Source organism: Lepus europaeus, chromosome 13 (genome assembly GCF_033115175.1).
Source record: "Lepus europaeus isolate LE1 chromosome 13, mLepTim1.pri, whole genome shotgun sequence".
Classification (NCBI taxonomy): domain Eukaryota; kingdom Metazoa; phylum Chordata; class Mammalia; order Lagomorpha; family Leporidae; genus Lepus; species Lepus europaeus.
Window position 1 is genome coordinate 98,529,270 of NC_084839.1, and position 18,820 is coordinate 98,548,089.

Genomic DNA, 18,820 nt, shown 5'->3' on the forward strand with positions numbered 1-18,820 from the left:
AGAACCTCTGTCCTTAATGTGCTGTACATTGTGATTTAATGCTATAACTAGTACTCCAACAGTATTTTTCACTTGGTGTTGCTATGTGAGGGCAACTGTTGAAATCTTTACTTAATATATACTAAACTGATCTTCTGTATATAAAGAGAATTGAAAATTAATCTTGATGTGAATGGAAGGGGAGAGGGAGCAGGAAAGGCGAGGGTTGCGGGTGGGAGGGAAGTTATGGGGGGGGGGGAGCCATTGTAATCCATAAGCTGTACTTTGGAAATTTATATTCATTAAATAAAAGTTTAAAAAAAAAAGAAATAGAAGACATAAAAAAGTAGAAAAATCTTCCATGTTCATTGATTGGAAGAATCAATACCATCAAAATGTCCATACACTGAAAGCAATTAACAGATTCAATGTGATCACATCAAAATCCCAGGTCATTCTTCTCATATCTAGAAAAAACGATGTTGGGGGCCGGTGCAGTGGCGTAGCAGGTAGAGCCACCACCTGCAGTGCCAGCATCCCATATTGGCTCCTGGCTCTGGATTGGCACAGCTCTGGCCGTTGCAGCCATTTGGAGATTCAACCAGAAGATGGAAGATTTCCCCCGCCCTATATTACTCCTTCCCTCCCTCCCTCCCTCCCTCCCTCTCTGCCTCTCTGCTTCTCTCTCTGCCTCTGCTTCTTTGAAAGTTTGCCTTTGAAATAAATGAATCTTAAAAAAAAAAAATAGGATGCTGAAATTCATATGGAAACACAGGAGACCCTGAATAGTTAAAGCAATCTTATACAATAAAAATAAAGTCAGAGGCATCACAATACAGATTTCAAGACATACTACAGGGCAGTTATAATCAATACAGCCTGGTACTGGCAAAACAAACAAACAAACAAAAAAACAGGTGAGCACCCCAATGGAACAGAACAGAAACACCAGAAATCAATACACACATCTACAACCAACTTCTTTTTGACAAAGGAGCTAAAATCAATCCCTGGAACAAGGACAGTCTCTTCAACAAATGATGCTGGATAAACTGGATCTCTGCATGCAGAAGAATGAAGCGAGATCCCTACTTACACCTTACACAAAAACTCATTCAAAATGGGTCAAAGATCTAAATCTATGACCCAATACCATCAAATTATTACAGAATATTGGAGAAACCCCGCAAGACATTGACATAGGCAGGCTTCTTGGAAAAGACCCAGAAGCACATGAAACCAAAGCCAAAATTGACAAATGGGGTTACATCAAATTGAGAAGCTTATGCCCTGCAAAATAAGTACTCAGCAAAGTGAAGAGGCAAATGATGGAATGGGAGAAAATATCTGCAAACTGTTCAAGTAACAGAGAATCATTATCCAAAATCTATAAAGAGCTCATGAAACAAAAAATAATCCAGTTAACAAATGGGCAAAGGACTTGAATACACATTTTTCTTTTTTAATTTCTAAATAGATATTTTTCAAAAGAGAAAATCCAAATAGCCAACAGAAACATGAAAAAATGCTCAGGATCACTAGCCATCAGAGAAATGCATATCAAAACCACAATGATGTCTCACTTCACCCCAGTTAAAATGGCTCTCATACAGAAATCAACAACAAATGTTGGTGAGGATGAGAGAAAAAAGATTTACTAATCTACTCTTGGTGGGAAAGTAAACTGGTGTAGCCACTGAGGAAGACAGTATGGAGAAATCTCAAAAATTTGAACACAGACCTACAATATGACCCAGCCATCCCACTCATGGGAATTTACCAAAAGGAAATGAAATCATCATATGAAAGAGTTATCTGTACCTCCATGTTTATTGCAGTTCATTTCACAATACCTAACATATGAAAATCAACCCTGACATCTGTCAACTGAAGACTGGATAAAAAAATTATGGGATATGTACACCATGGAATACTACACAGCAGTAAAAAATAAATGAAATCCTGTTGTTTGCAATAAAATGGATGCAACTAGGAACCATTATACTTAGTGCAATAAACCAGCCCCCAAAAGACAAATACCGTGTGTTCTCCCTAATCTGTGGTAACTAATAGAGTACCTAAAAGGTAATATATAGAAGTGAAATTGACACTTTGTGTGAAATTAACACTGAGATGTGCTGACTTCCAACAGCTGTTTGTCTCAACTGTTGAGAAACAGGTTTTTTGTTTGTTTCATACTGTTTATTGAACTCTTTACTTAGTGTAGGGTTAATCTTATTGTATAAAGTTAACTGAAGATAGATCTTGGGGCCAGCACTATGGTGTAGTGGGTAAAGCCACTGCCTGCAGTGCTGGCATCCCATATGGGCACCAATTCAAGTCTTGGCTGCTCCACTTCCCATCCAGCTCTCTGCTACAGCCTGGGAAAGCAGTGGAAGATGGCCCAAGTCCTGGCTCCTGGCTTCGGATCAGCACAGCCCAGCTGCTGCAGACAACTGGGTAGAGAACCATCAGATGGGAGACTTTTCTCTCTCGCTCTCGCTCTCTCTCTCTCTCTCTCTCTCTCTCAGCCTTGGCCTCTCTGTGACTCAGCCTTTCAAATAAAATAAATAACAAACAAACAAAAAAAAGAAGATGGATCTTAGTAAACTATGAACGGAAATATGAGACGGAGGAAATAGACAGGTAGGAGTGTGGGTGGGAGGTAGGGCAAAATGGAAAGAATCAATAAATTCCCAAATTTGTATATATGAAATGCATAAAGTTTGTATACCTTACACAAAAGGTTTCTAGATTTAAAAAAAGATATTTACTGTGTTACAAGACATTTCAAAATCTATGCATAATTTGTATCTTATATATTTATCTTACATATATCTGATATATATATCTTATACATCAATATATATCTTCTTATGAATTTGGAAGATCCCTCATATGGTGGGATTTCAAAATATTTTTTGTACTAAGACTTACCTTCTAATTGTATTTTCTACAAGCCTTCCTCTGTATATGTGTTTAAATTTTTAATAAATCCCTTAGCAGACAATGCCATAGGCAAGGCAGTTGCTTATTATAATTCTAGGAACTTCCATAGTTAAAAGTAGCACCTAAATGGGTCAGAGTTTTTCTGCTCCAACCTAATATCAATTCTTGATTTTTAAAGCACAAAAAATAGCCAGCCTGTTCATTTAACCTTCTGGGAACATGCTGCAGTCAGTGTCAGCCACTGGCTGCAATATCAAGGATTTATCCTATACCCTATCAGACTTGTATCTCCAACTACTACTGAGGGCTGAGCAATGCAGGGGGGAGAATGTCTCATGCAAATATGATTGCCATACAAACAGGACAAAGGAAAAAACCACAGGACTTACTGTGTTTTTTTTTTTTCCCACCATTATCCTAAATCAAATAATAGCCATTAACACTTGGTTAATTGAAGCTGCATTTAAAAAACAAATTCTGGGGTGGCAGGTTAAGCTGCCTCTTGGGACACCCTGCATCCCATAGTGTAGTTCCTGAAATGCAATCCCACCCCCACTTCAAGTCAGCTTCCTCTAAAGCTCCTGCGAGGCAGCAGATGATGGCCCGAGTACTTGGGTCCCTGCCACTCATGTGGGAGACCAGGTGGAGTTCATGTCTCCTGATCTCAGCCTGGCCCAGCCTAGGCTGGTACAAGCAACTGGCGAATGAACCAGAGGATGGAAGATCTTCTCCCCTCTTTCCTCCTCCTCCCTTTTTGTCACTCTGTGTTTCAAATAAATACTTTTTAAAATTCCAAATGGCTGTCTTGTACTCACAATTAAAAAAATAAAAAAAATCTACTTATTTGAAAGAGTTACAGAGAGAAATGGGACACAGAGACCTTCCATCCCCAAATGGCCTCAAAGGCCAGGGCTGAGCCAGACCAAATCCAGGAGCTTTATCCTGGCCTTCCACGTGGCTGCGGGCGCCCAATCACCTGAGTCATCTTCCACTGCTTTCCCATGCCACTAGCATGGAGCTGGATTGGAAGTGGAGCAGCCGGGACATGAACTGGAGCCCAAATTAGATGCTGGCATGCAAGCACCAGCCTGACCTGCTACACCACAATGCCGACCCCCAATTTCACCAACTTTCAGTAGAATGCAGTAAGATCCTTCAAATGGCTTAAGTTGCCCATTTCATTTCCTTGAATTTCTTACAAGAAATTCTGGCATCTTCTTATTACAGGACTGCTGGTTCTATCAACCTGTGCTTAGACACTTCACTGCTTGGCTTTTTGAGATTTGAGCTTAGGCACTTGTCATCTGATGAGTAACACCGACCATCATCCTTCTCTCTTCTTAGGGACAGATCTGCATAAGCTTCAAGAGTAAAGCCCAGATGCAGCATCAACACAGACTGGTAACATCAGTCATCATCCAAGAAAATAGGAAAAAAATAAAATAAAAAAGAACTGGACAAGGCTATAGGCCAACTGAACAAGGCTGTAGGCCTTGGCAAGCTGTTAAGAAGCCTTAGTCCTGACCCAATCTGCACAGCAGAACACATATCAGAAGCACATTGTTCCTTGGCAAACTGCTGGCAAAGCCTTGTCTCCAGCTACAGGGTCAAAAACTAAGACTCCTACCAGTTTCTTTTATAATGTGGCACCTTCTCCGGCACCTCATAGAGCACTGATTATCTACCATGTATACAATGTATTGTTCAATCTTCTCTGTGGTCAAGAGCTGGAGAAGGGAGGAAAGAAAGAAAAGAAAGGAATTCATTTCTGCTGCATGTATTACGGAATAGCCTATAACTAACAAGTCTTTTGTTTTCTTTCTCTCCCTGGCAGTACAGTGTTAGGGCATAGCTTACCCATTATTTCCCTAAATGGCATATTTTGTATTTCAGTCAATTGTCTTCATCAAATACTATCAAAGTGGCACAATATCCAGTCTTAGGCAAAAGGAAAAGATGTATTGTATATCAGGAAATCACACCAGCTACACTGGAAATTGAACTGGCTTCCCTAGTTTTCCACATTTAATTCACAATGATGGCTATGGTTTAAAAGAATCGCAATTGTTTGTTTGGTACCAAATTTCTCTACTGTAAAAGTAAGTAACAATATCTCAAGGGGAAAGGAAGGAGAGCTTATTTCAATACCTAAGGATACCCAATATTGGGTTACAAGTTTGAACACTACTCAAGTTTTCATTATTTTCTCATCTAAAGAGTTTTTGCAATTTATGCTTAAGACAACAGGGAGGAGAGAAGCTGAGATATTACAGGCCCTCTTAACTCTCAATGCAGGTGGCTGTGGTCCTTTTCTGGGTTAGTGGGTCTTTCATCAAATGAGGGATTCTATTAGTAAAAAGTTATTTAACTGGGACCAGTGTTGTAGTGTAATGGGTTAAGCCATCCGTCGCCCACAAAGCTGGCATCCCAAATAGATGCCAGTTTGAGTGACAGCTTCTCTACTTACAATCCAGCTCCCTGCTAATGCACCTGGGAAAGCAGAGGAAGATGGCCTAAGTCCTTGGGAGACATGAATGAAGCTCCTAGCTCCTGGCTTCAGCCTGGCCCAGCCCCAGCCATTGAGACCATTTAGGGAGTGAGCCAGCCTATGGAAGATCTCTCTCTTTCTCTCTCTCTATTCCTTTCTCTGTAACTCAGCCTTTCAACAAAATACATCTTAAAAAAAAGAAAGTTACCTAACAAATAAGGTCTAATGTGGGAAAGATTCTAGATATTTGGTGATGAACTATAACACTTCCTTTTAAAATCATTTGTCCCTTTTTTACATAGGACAAAAAGAAAGGTTTTTTTATCAAATACTCAAATGCACCCTGTTTATCCGCATGTAACATTTGTGGACCAGAAAAATCACACTACAAGTCCATCAGGAAGCATTCTCCTCTCCATCAATGTGGTACCCACTGACCCAGTACTGTCTCAGAACGAAGAGCTGACCAGGAAGCTGTGATTCTTTCACTCCAAGTTGCAGGAACAATAACATGAAGGAAAATCAGAGGCCCGGCAAGAGTGTAGTGTGTAAACCACTAGACTGCCCAAGTCCTTCACCTGGTCTGCCCGTTACAGGCTGTGCGACCTAGGCAAGCTCCTTCATTCCCTATGCCTTTCTCGTCTGTAAAGTGGTGACCATGATGCCTGCCTTGTCAGAGGTTTAGTGGAGTCAATGGCGTAGCCCAAGTATAGCGTTAGGGATCGACAGGAGTAGGGTTTGGCTCAGCAGTTAAGACACTATTTGGGATGTCCACATCCTATATGGAAGTGCCTAGGATGGAGTCCTGCCTCTACCTCCAGTTTAGATCCAGCTTCCTGCTAATGAGCACCCTGTGAGGCAACAGATGCTAGTTCAAGTATGGTATTCCCGCCATCCACAGGGGAGACCCGGATGAAGTTCCTCACTCCTAGCTTCAGCCTAGTCCAACTCTGGCTGTGTAGGCATTTGGGGAGTGAACCAGAGAATGGAAGATATCTCTTTGTCCCTCTCTTTCTTTCTCTCTCTCTGACTCTGTCTTCGCCTCTCCCTCTGTCACTCTGCCTTTCAAATAAATAAAAACAAGCTTTTGGGAAAAAAAGGGGGGGCTTAACCGGAGGTCCCCACCTCGTATGCACTGAAGGTTGCACCACATCATCTCTAGGGCTTTTTGCCGAGGGCTCTGAGAGGAGGAGGACAGAGAGGTGGTAGGAACCGAGGGACAATTAGGGAAGGTTTCCTGGAAGCTATGGCACCTGTGCTGGATCTGAAAGCAGGGAGGATTCAGACATCCCCTGAGGGCTATTCATTCCAAATGAAGGGACTCATCGCTGCTGAAAGTCACAGGGGTAAAAACTAGGAGCCCTTAAACATCAACGAAGAAAACAGGCTCACGAAAGGCAAGGGCATATTTGGTACCCCCAGATTAACTGCAGGGAAGGGTGGAGTCTCTCTGTACACATGCTGCTACGCTCCTAAGACTCATTTTCAGAACATGTGCTATGAAAGCAAACTCTTGACATGCTGTTCTCTGCTCCTCAACAATCGGACAGGATACCAGAATATAAAAAAAAAAAAAAAAAAAAAAGCCCCTTTTCCTCTGCAAACAGAGTCTGCCTGTGTGGAATGCAGGTCACCAAAAATCAACCTACATCTCATTTCTTCTGTCCCTCTTTCAGTCCAGGCATAACTGGAGTACTAACGAGGCACTCGCTTGGAGCAAGGGAGGTAGATATTTCAGATCCATGCTTCAAATCTGTTCTCTACCAGCAGCTCGGCCACTCTGAATAACACAATGTTCATGAGCCACAGTGCACTCCCTAAGCAAATCTAACTTCGAGAGACGTATCCTCCACCCCAGCCTGCTCTGCCACAGCTGCCCTGGGGACCACGCCTTCCACAGCACCTTTGCTATCAGCTGTCTCCCCACTTTGATCTCTCCAGGAAACACCGATATTAGATTCTGTGAGTGTATAAGAATGATACTCAAGTTTCCTCCATTACCAACTTAAGAGTTGTCATACCAAAATAAGGTGACAGTGATACTTTCCTCATCCAAGAGGAAAAAAGCACAGTACAGAACAGAACTTTTTGACGGATGCCCCCTCTAGACAGAAAACAAATTTGCTAATCCAAGTTGGCCAAAAAGAAAGTCATTTTGTTTCCTGCAATATAAGGGGTGACTGGCACCTGGAAACACCAGCGCATGGCTCCAAGCCAGGGAGGTCCCACAGCAGTCACAAGCTCAGCAGATGATTTCCCGAACCAAACACCTAAGGTTCTCAGTGGTACCACGCTTTGTTGAAATATCTTGTTTCCTCTGACCTAAGGTTCTCAGTGGTACCACGCTTTGTTGAAATATCTTGTTTCCTCTGACCCAACAGCTGTGACTTTCAGTGTTTTCACACAAGACCTCAAAATTCTCAAGCCAAAGCCATCCTTTATATCATCCCCCAAATATTTACAAAATGAAACACTTTCCATCTTAACTGTTTTATTTGTAAACACCGTATTTGTTTTGAGGATCACAGCATCAACACCAGAAGCAGTATTGTATACAAAGTAGCTCAAATAAAACCACAACACATTCTAACCACCCAGACCTTGTCCACAAAGCAAGAAAAGCCAGGATCCAAATTCCTTCGCACCTATTCACTGAGCTCCTGGAAGCACCACCCAAGGGTGAGACACCACCCTCCCCACCCTCTTCACTATCAGACCGACTCCCTAATTCATACTTGTGAAAACCCACAGAACTGTCTGGATAACAGAATGCTACAAATGCTGGACAAATGTTCTTCTCTCACATTGGCCAGCCCAGGAAACAAGTGGTCCTGTTTATACAACAACGATGTTGTATAAACTCCAGATGAGAGGACTATTGTCTCCCTGCTCTTCCAGGAGCCACTGGTTCCCTGGCAGAAGTCTCTAGGTATCATATACATCTCCTGGGGAAGTGACCTGGGCCTTGGAGAATGCAACAGAGAAATCTAGAAATGCCAAGTTCAGGGTAATCAGGAACTATAACTATAATATATATATATATATATATACACACACACACACACACACACAGAGGCAATTGTTTGGCATGGTGGTTAAGATGCCACTTGGGATGCCTGCATCTATATCAGAGTTCCTGGTTTTGGAGTCCTAGCTCCACTCCCGATTCCAGTTTCCTGCTAATGCACATCTTGGCAGGCAGTAAATGACAGGCCAGGTACTTGAGTCTCTACCACCCATACAAGAGACTGGGATTGGGTTTTGGGCTTCTGACTTTGGCCTGGCCAAGCCCAACTGTTGTTGCTATTTGGAGAGCCAACAAGAGGATGTTAGATCTTTCTTTTTCCCCATCTCTCTGCCTTTCAAGTAAAGAGAAAATAAATTTTTAAAAAGAAAGAAAAAAAAAAAAGCTCTTTGAGTGAATGTATCCCAAAAGCACGTAATTATGAAATACATTCCTATTTCAAGTGCATGAAAGGCCTTTTATGCCACACAGGAGTTTGGGTTTATGTGGAAATGAAATTGCTTGAGAGAAAGCTAAGAGGATTCTTGCAGTGGAAAACAGGTCAATGGGAAGAATACAGATCTCTGTTCTCCAGTCACTGGAATGACAGTTGTAGTAGTATAAGCAGTATTGTAAATGGCAATGCAGCTGCCTCATCGTTTTAAGGGGTGGCTGGGAAGAACCAGGCTATTTCACCAGGCAAGTAAGGTTCAGAGATCTTAACTGAAGTCCATGGCGTCAGAAACTGGTTCTAAACCCGCATCCTCAGATAACTTTAGAGCAAAACACCAGGTCTTTCTTAGAGTCACCAAATTGTACACCGAAAAATCAATTTTAGGGAACCCATCCCTGTCTCCACTTTACTAATGAAGCGACTAAGGTGCCCAAAGGCAAAGAGTTTTAAGCCCAGGATGGGGAGGCCAGAGCAGGCCCTGGGGCTCCTAGTCCCAGTGCTGATGCTTCACCACCAAGGTCCTGCAACGTCTAGGCTGGTGTTCAGATTTCACGATAAACACAGGGAATGGCACTGACTTCCAAAATTCAACTACAGTCACCTCCAGTAGATTCAAACTAGGATAAACTCAGGAATCTTTACTAGTGATCGGGGGACAAGCACCCTTCTTGAGAAAGCTCCCTGCAACTCTTATTATAACACACACACACACACACACACAAACAACTCTCTATATATGCAACTCATAACATACGTTATATATATACAATTCTATATATATGCAACTCTTATAACAAGCTACCTTATTGGGGAAAAGGGGGTCTCTGAACCTTGTTAAATTTCAGAGTTTGCCTGGGGTAATTAGGGCTAGGTAGGGAGGTGGACAGAAGAGGTATCAGAAGTGCCCGCAGGCAGGCAAACGGGAAAAGAATGTAAGAACTGTGGCAAGCTGCTTTCAAGATACAGCGAAGAGTCCTAGGCCAGTGCAGGAGCTGGGGGACCCAGCAGCTAGGCCCAGGGCAAGCATCTGGCCACACCCACCGGCCACGCCCTCCCAGCTGCCCGCAGAGCCACAGCGAATCCCAGCAGCAGTTAAGATTCCAAAGGCAGGAGTCGCCACGGCAACGGGATTCCTCGTGTAGGCAAACTCTGCCTCCATTCCCTGGGTCTTGCTCCAATGTCAGGAAACCAGCGGCTCAAAGGGAATTTTCAAAAACGGTCACGAGTGGCACGCCCTCCTGATGCCCGAGGGCGGGGAGGAGATGGAGTGTTGGAGTCTGTTCCCGAGCCCACCGGAGTACGCAGAGACCTCGGCTGGGAGTGATGAATGAGTGAATCAAGGAACGAATGGAGGCATTAGGGATCGGGCAAGGAAACCCACTGGACATCAGAACTCCAGGGCTCCCGCACGTCCGCGGGCAGAGGGCACCTGCTGGCTCAGCCCTCCGGCCCCACAGCGAACCTTATCGTTAGATCACCGCCACCAGCACCCCAGCCCGGGCGTCCACGGCCGGAGCAGCCCCGCGGCGCCTCCAGCCGTCCGCAGGCGGCGCCGCTCCCCTCGCCGCGGTCCCCAACACCCCGCGCTCGCTCCGCAGCGCCCCATTTCCCTGTTCCCTCCGTGGAGACACCGAGCTCCGAGTCTGCAAGCATTGCAGTCACCGGGTACCCCGCGCATAAGGTGCCAGCGGTAGAGACGGCTCTGCGTGGACGCGGTGGGGTCCGCCAGCCCCTCCACCGAGCCTGCCCCTCTCTCCCTCCCTCTCCCTCCCTCTCTCTCGGCCGCCGGGCCAGCAGCTCCCGACCTCTGCTGCAGGGCCCCCGCCTGCAGCCCCGGGGGGCCCGCAGCAGAGCGGAGAGGGTTCGCGGCCAGCTCCCCCTCCGAGAGGGAGGCACCCCAGTCCCCCGGAGCACCTTCCCCCGGCTCGCCGCGCTGCAGCCATTTTCTCACCCCCCACCTGGCAGCCGGGAGCTGTCTCGGTCCCGCTCCCACCCAGCCCCAACCTGAAGGACGGGTTTAACATTTACCTCCCGGCCCGGGAGCTCCCCGGAGGCAGCTGGCGGGCGCGCTGCGAACCCGGCGCTCGACCCGAGGAAGCACGCCCACCCCCGCGCCCCCGCGCCGCGCCCCTTAATGAATGAGCGCGGCCCGTGAGGCGGTGCGGCCCCCCTACCTGAGCAGCCCCTGCATGCCGGAAAGGCGACTCCTCGCGCTGGATACGTTGGGATCGGGTTCAATAGTTTCCTTCACAGCTGCCCTAGGTTACCGACCCGCAGGTGACATCACTCCTCGTATGATAGGGTACAATGTCGCGCCCAGCGCGCATGCGTCACTGCAGGCCATAGTCTCATGGGATATGTAGTCCTCACCCGACCAGCGGAGCCGTCACAGCCTTGTAGCCGGGACTCTTGGAACTACACTTCCCGCCGCCCCCTGGGCCCCACCCCCTGAGCCCGCCCCCTGGGCCCGCCCCTCCGGGACCCGCCCCCTCCCCGCCCTCCCGCTTTGCAGCGCCAGCTGGGGTCGTTCTGGAGCTGAGCTGCGGACCCGCGCGAGAGAGGGGCGTGTCCTTTGACTTGACCTCTACCCTGCCCAGCGCCGGCTCCCAGGGCCCGGAGCGGTGCGGGGGTCCGGCGCAAGGGCCCGGCAGCCCCGACCCAGCGGGCTCTCTCGGCCGCACCTGGAAAGGGACCGTTAAGACTGTGCCGTCCCGTGCCTGCTCCCTGCACGGCAGCCGATTCACCGGGCTCAGTGGTTTCCGGGCTAAATACGGCCCTGGAGTTCCCCCCGACGTCCCCAAGGATGGGGCCACGCCGTCCGACACGGGGGAACTCCCGTGTACCCAACTTGCACACTTCGCCTTTTCTCCCCATTTAACGGAAGCCGGGTGACCAAGCAGAAGGCGGGGAGCAGCTTCGTGGGCTGGTCTGACAGAATAACGGAGGCTGTCACTAATAAAATAGACTAGATAGCCGCCGCCGCCTTTCGCCGGGGAGCTCGGGCTGCTGCAGAGATAAGACTGTCGCGCGGCCATGCTTTTGTTCATTCCTGCAGCCTGGGGCTCCCAGCTCCCAGGAAGATTACCATTCCGTAAAGTATGTATGAATGTGCACATGCAGTTTTAACCTACAACACTCCCCCTTCATCTCCCATGCCTTACCTTTCAAATATCTTTAAAAGACCAGACACCAAACAACATTCAAGGATTGTTCTTGATTGCTCTGGTCTTAATTAATGTTTATTTAAAGCTAAGTGCAGCAGAATTCTGGCCCTTTAGGAAGATTTTAGTGTGAATACATAAAATTTTTCCGTGGCATTTTTCCATTATCCAATGCATACCAAATATTGGGAGGAAATTGACAGCACAGAGAACAACTCTGCAGGTATCTTTTTAGATGAAAAAAAGATCAATGCATTTAGTTGTTTGAGTTGTAAACGCAGAGTAAATTACAAAGGCATTGGATGTGTCTCAGTCCCATAAGAGGAGCCACTGCTATCCCGGTTCCACGGCTAAAATGTCTGGGAGATTGTGCAACTTGTGGAAAGAAGGTTCACAGTTAAGGTTGCAAACAACGAGTCTCCACCTGATTGTTGGTGAAATCTTATTGCTCTGCTCATTCATTCCACAACACCAAGTTAGGTTCAGTGAAAAATATTCATGGGATTAGTTGTGGATCCTGGAGCAGGCGTGGGGGAATGCTTTGTTTCACGTGTTTTTGTGCTGAATTTTGGTTTGATTCTAACAAGCCTATAGGCCAGATTCATTTTTTTTTCCAGGGAAGGAAGATAACTTTGAATGTTGCTCTTCTCCTCTGAGCTATTCTGTTCGTTTCAAATACTATCTTAAATGGAACCCAGACAATATAAGAATGTCCCTTGGCCATCAAAGACACGGTCGGTGATACTTGCTGATGGGTAGGCTTAATGGAGTGCGTTCATTGTTTTAAAATCTCTGTAGGAAGCAATTTGAACCGCGATGATTCCAGCCACTCCCAGTTTTTTAACTGTGTGTAAAAGCATTCAGATGGAAACCTGAGCAGTGAGCCTGAAATATGTTGAGTCAATACATTGAATGTGGAGCCATTCTATAAGGCAGGGCTCATCTCTGCAAATAAAAATGCTATTGACGCACTCTCAGTGAACTAATTTTATAGGAGAAACCACCTCACGGCCGTTCTCTCGGGTCTCAGCTTGGAATCTACCTGGAGGGAACAGCTCCTTTCTCTGCAACAGCATCACAGGGAGGCACCAGGTGACAGAGCTCTTCTCCACCACACAATAGACTATCAACTCAGAAACGTGTGTGTGCACACTGGGCTGCTCTCCACATCAGACAAATAAAAACATGGAGAATAGATACAGAAAGAAGGCATGTGCATGAAAATACCTTTCTATCAGTGGGGAAGGGTCTGAACCAATCGCTGCACACTATTTCCTTGGTAACCAAGGGAAACAAAGATGGTTCTTTAGCATCAGAAATGCGGTCTGTAGAAATGGGACCAGAGGAAGTGTAACCACTTCTGTGTGGACAACAGGCCTCACACACACACACACACACACACGTGCACACATGGACACACACACATTACTCTCCCATACACTCATTATAAATGTTTGTATTCCCTTCTTTCTAGGCGACAGAGTAGTCTCATTAACCATCAAAACACCCACTCGGTCTAGCTTAGTTTACATTCTCAGTGGATTTCTTTACTTTTTTTTTCTTTTAAAGTAACGTCTGCTACTCCGGAATGGCCTCATGAAAAGCCCTGCTGCCCAATAACCATGGTCCATTAATTGGGAAGCTGTGTGACCACTGGAAATAGATTTAATCCAGGTAGAGGGAGGAGTAAGGGTGTCCTGGGAGCATTTTGCTGATCTTCCAGAATAACCTCTCTCAGTCTTGGCTACAAGGTTTTACTCTAGATACTGGGTTTTAGATAAAGGAGGAAATGAGATATCAACAGGGAGAGAGAATTTAAAGTTTGTAGCTTTGCATGTGTTTTCACACAATAGCTTGGTGTCTTGCAACAATTAAGGTTGTGTGCTGAGCCCAGGTTTGGGCTCCAGCCACTTTATCATTTTGAGTCACGTTACTCCGCTTATCTGCATTGCTTGTTTTCTCTGGGCCTCCGTTTTGTTGTTTATGAAATGGGGATCAAATAAGATGAGTCATGTAAAAAGATTTGCAAACTGAAAAGAAAAACTTTACAAATACTAGTTCTTGTTATCATTTGCCATTTTTCACAGAATATTCCAGGAATTTCAGGTTTAGTTATGGGATAAGTTAATAAGACTCATTTAAATTAATAAAACTTATTTAAATTATTTAAATAAAACTGATTTAAATAAAAATTCTTCTTGACAAGAGACTATCAGAAATTTTACAGCATGCACGTAGCTTACTCTGACTTTTGATAGACAGAATCTACTTTAGTGAAAAAATGAGAAATCCAGAGTAGAACAGTGCCCCGGCCCTGGTTTGTTCTCTGTTCCAGACTTTGTCCTTGTGCAGGGCCCAGGTGCCGTCTGTGTCACCGGCAGCCTTTGCCAAGCTTGCCAGTGTGGAGAGACAGTGCTGGGAAATGGGAGGCAAGGGGACGGACGGGAGGAGTTGCGGAGTTCCTCCCCCTCTGCAGAGCTGCACTGGCGCATGTTTCTGGCAGCAGCAGCAGCATCTCCCCTATCCCCCTCATCTGTCAGTTCCAGCTTCTTCCAGGTCGCCCTGGCCCTGCTTAACACCACCTTCTCCCCTTATCCCTCCAGCCAGGAGGGGGAGTAGCTCCCTGCTGTTGCTAATCTCTGGGTGGCATGTTTGGCTTCTCAAATTGTCTGTCGCCAGTACGATCAATCCCCTGTACTGTATTATCTCTGCTTTAAATACTTAGAATGTTTTTTTGTTTTCTTGGTGAAACACTTGAACTGATATACTCATGTCTTCTTAAATTTCTTTTAGGGAAAGACAACAGAAGCTTTCTAGGACCGGTTTCTGCAAAACAAAGCCTGGAGTGGAATTTATTCAATGGATAACAACCAGGGCTCAGGAAGAACAGGAGCCAGACCAGCTCTGGGAACCTAAGCAGCGATCATTCTCAGAACTTCTCTAATAGCCCTCAGTCTCTGGCCTCTTTGTTCCAGATTTCACATTCCTGAGAGGAGCTGACTGCCCTATCTCATGGTGCCTTTCCCGGACTTAATTATCAACAGCTGTGGTTCTTAAAGGGCTTTCCCCAGATCCAGGGCTCCAGCATCACCTGAGAACTCGTTAGACATGCAAATGATTGGGCCTCACCCGAGGAGCTACCACAAAGGAAACTTTAGAGCCGGTCTCTCAATTTGTCCTCCAGCCACTGCTGGCACACAGGGAAGTTTGTCAAACCCTCAGTCTGTAGGGAAGACTAGGGCACAGTGTGGCTCAGATAGGATCAGTGAGGAGCTTCCCAGGCAGGAGTTTTGAGCCTGGCAGCCAACCCAAGTGGTGTTGGGTAGAGCTGGTAAACCCGTTAGGGCCATCGCGAGAGAAAAAAAAAAAAAAAAAATCAGTTCTTCCTGAGGGAAAGGACTTTGTAGCATTCGGATCCAGCTCTTCAATTGAGTCATTGCAAAGGCACTTGGAAGAGATTCATTTCCTTGGAATTAACAGAGTGCTCAGAAATGCTGGAAAGCCAGCAACATGACAGGATGGGGAGAGGAGAGCATATGGAAATGTAGGAGCAGTAACAAAAGCGAGGTCACACACAGCAAGAAGGGAGGTGAAAATAGCTCCAGCCGCTCACAGGTCTCCCCGGCTGTGTCCCATCGGAACATTCCTCGGAGTTCAAAAGAGACACTCCTTTGACACAGCCAAGCTTCTCTCCCTGTACTGGTGTCTCCCTAACTGGCCGACTCTTAGCTCATCTGTGAGACCTGCACTGTCCAATTCTGCAGCCACGGGCCCCGGGTGGCCGTTTAAAGAAAATTAAATAAACTACACAAACTCAGCTCCTCAGTCAGTACCTGCAGGAGGCCAGTGGCTACCATAGTGGACGTCACAGTTGGACAGCATCCTGTCACTTCAGAAAGTTTCACCGTACAGCACTGCTCTATGTTCTTGCACTCATGAAGAAGCTTGGGGGCTGGCACTGTGACACAGCTGGCTGAGCCATCACCTGCAGCACCAGCATCTCATAGGAGCACCAGTTCAAGTCTTGGCTGCTCCACTTCCCATTCAGCTACCTGCTAATATGTCTGGGAAAGCCACAGAAGTTCAAGTGTTTAGGCCCCTGCGCCCACGTGGGAGACCCAGATGAAGTTCATAGCTCTTGGCTTTGGCCTGGTCTAGCCTAGGCTGTTGTGATCATTTGGGGGATGAACTAGCAGGTGGAACTCTCTCTCTCTCTCCCCCCATCTGCCTCTGCCTCTCTAACTCTACCTTTCAAATAAATAGATGTTTAAGAAAGAAGCTTAAACCTACTTCTGTCTCCTCCATCTTTCTCAAGTCAAAATCCAGAGAGAGAGTGTGTGTGTATATATGAAGGAAGAGAGAAAGAAAAAAATTTTAAGACTGATAATTCCATAAATTATGACCACATGTTAAGGACTGACAAATAAGCAATTTCAATCCTACACTACACTACTGAGATTGTCAATTGCTATAACTTCTTTGGAAAAATCTTTCCTAAGAGTGAACATACACTTCCTTTCTGGCCCAGCATTTTGCTCCTGAGAATGTACCCAACAGAATCGTGCTTATATGTTCACGCTATCCAGCATACTTAACCAGACAATATTTGGGATATACTTACGCTAAAAATATTATTTGTCATTTCCCCAAAATTAAAATTTAACCACGCACTCTGGGTTTTTGCTTGTTTTGTTTTATTTTTGCTAGATCTGGCAAAACCAACACAATTGGTCATCTCCAGGAGAGTAGATAAAGACGACTGTGGCTGAGGCATATAATTACCACTATACAGCAGGGATTGGCAAACTTTTTTCTACAGAAGGACAGATGGTAAATGTGAGGAGTCTTTAAAAAGTGAACAGAAATGCCCGTTTGGAAAAAGTTGTGCGTGGATTTCAAAATGGCTTCATACTGAAATAAGCTTACCTTTTCATTTTCCACGAACTTGTGGAAGGATCATGGTATTTCAGGCTTTGTGGCCATCCGATTTCTGTTACAACTGCTCAGCTCTGCCATTGCAGCATGGAAGCAGTCACAAACAGAAAGGAATGAGCATGGCTGGATTCCAATAAAACTTTATTTACAATAACACTGGTCTGGATTCAGGTCCCCCAGGGTATCAGCAATGGGAATTAACAAGTCATGTCTACATGACAGCATATGGGTGAACCTCATAAAAATACATGGGATGATTGCATTCACATAAAAGTCCTAAAAGAGGAAAAGCCAATGGCGGTGTTAGAAGACGGAATAGTAGCTACTTTCAGGGGAGAATAACAGGAGAGAGGTTGTGGAAGATGTTGAGGTGCTGTTGTCAGATTACCCATCTGCCTGCTCTTTGCACAGATACTTTGTGAAAATCTACCATGCAGTGCACTTAGGATTTGCGTGCATTTGTAAGTGTACGTTTTACAAAAATGAGCAGTCATGTAAATTAAAAACTTGGCAAAATTACCTCAAGGTTGTTTCCATAAGAAATTCTTTAATGTATTCTGGAAGGCAAATATTTTTGGTTTTCCTAATTCCCTTTTGTTGTTGTTGTTGTTGTTTTTTTTTACACTAGTGGCATGTTAATATGTACATAGTATTTTAATCAATTACTTATTATAGAACATATCATTTCTAATTTGGGGGTACTTTCAGTAACTCTGATATATATATCCTAGTTCATTTTTGGTGCTCATTTGTGGTTATGCCTTTAAAAGCAGAAATACAGGGTAGGGGGGTATAAATGCTTTCAGTGCTTCAAATACATATTTCCTGGATCCTTGTCTCTTATTATGTGTAGATGTTTGCCTAATGCTTCCTATTAACCCATATGTCCTCTCTCAGAGCAGTAAAGCATGTCCCAACAGCAACTGAAACTGACAAATTGCAATAGTGCTCCTGGGATGGTTGAGGGAACTCTTGGGAATGGGTATCTGGGAAAAGGAAGCACCTTCTGTGTCCTGGCCCTCCAGCACATGCAAGGTGCGCTTGTCTGCTCAGGCTGAGGACCACAGGCAGTTACTGCCTCCAAGTTCTGGAGATAAGCCCCAAGCAAATGCCTGGGGGCAGGGCTGGTTCCTCCACATGCTGGGAGGAAAAGATGTGTCCCAGACCTCTCTCCTTGACTCCTCTGAGTGTACTTCAAAAAAGTCACAGGGGCGGGGCTGGCGCCTCCAGTGCCGGCATCCCATATGAGCGCTGCTCGAGTCCCAGCTGCTCAACTTCCAATCCAGTCCTTGGCCTCTGCACCCATGTGGGAGACCCAGAAGAAGCTCCTTGCTCCTGGCTTCAGATTGACACAGCTCCAGCCATTGTAGCCATCTGGGGAGTGAACCAACGGATGGAAGACCTCTCTCTCTCTCTCTCTCTCTCTCTGCCTCTCCTCTCTGTGTGTAACTCTGACTTTCAAATAAATAAATAAAAATATTTAAAAAACTTATAGGGGAAACAAAAGTTCAGGATAATGGAGTTAATGGATAAATTTAGGGGTATACATCTGGCCTTGCAATTAAGATGCTATTTTGGGGGACCAGTGTTGTGCCTGTGTCCTATATTGGAGTGCCTGTATTCAGGTCCTAGTTCTATTCTTCATTCCAGCTTTCTGTCAGTCTACACCCTGAAAGACAACAGGTACCTGGGCCCCTGCCACCCATATGAGAGACTGAGATGGAGTTCCATGCTCCTGGCTTTGGCCTGTCTCATTCCGAGCTGTTGAAGGCATTTGGGGAGTGAACCAACAGACAGATCAGTCTGCCTATCTCTGTCTCACTGTTTTTCTGCTTTTCAAGTAAAAAATT

At 45.6% G+C, this 18,820-nt stretch overlaps 1 protein-coding gene across 1 annotated transcript in view; it reads right to left on the bottom strand.

Moving 5' to 3' along the window:
- Positions 1-11,161, bottom strand: part of DAAM1 (dishevelled associated activator of morphogenesis 1) — a 191,731-nt gene extending 180,570 nt beyond the window's left edge. Inside the window, exon 1 of the mRNA XM_062210082.1 lies at positions 11,049-11,161. The gene's annotated coding sequence lies outside the window, so the exon portion shown is untranslated. The remainder of the gene's footprint in view (positions 1-11,048) is intronic.
- Between the last annotated feature and the right edge of the window lie 7,659 nt (positions 11,162-18,820).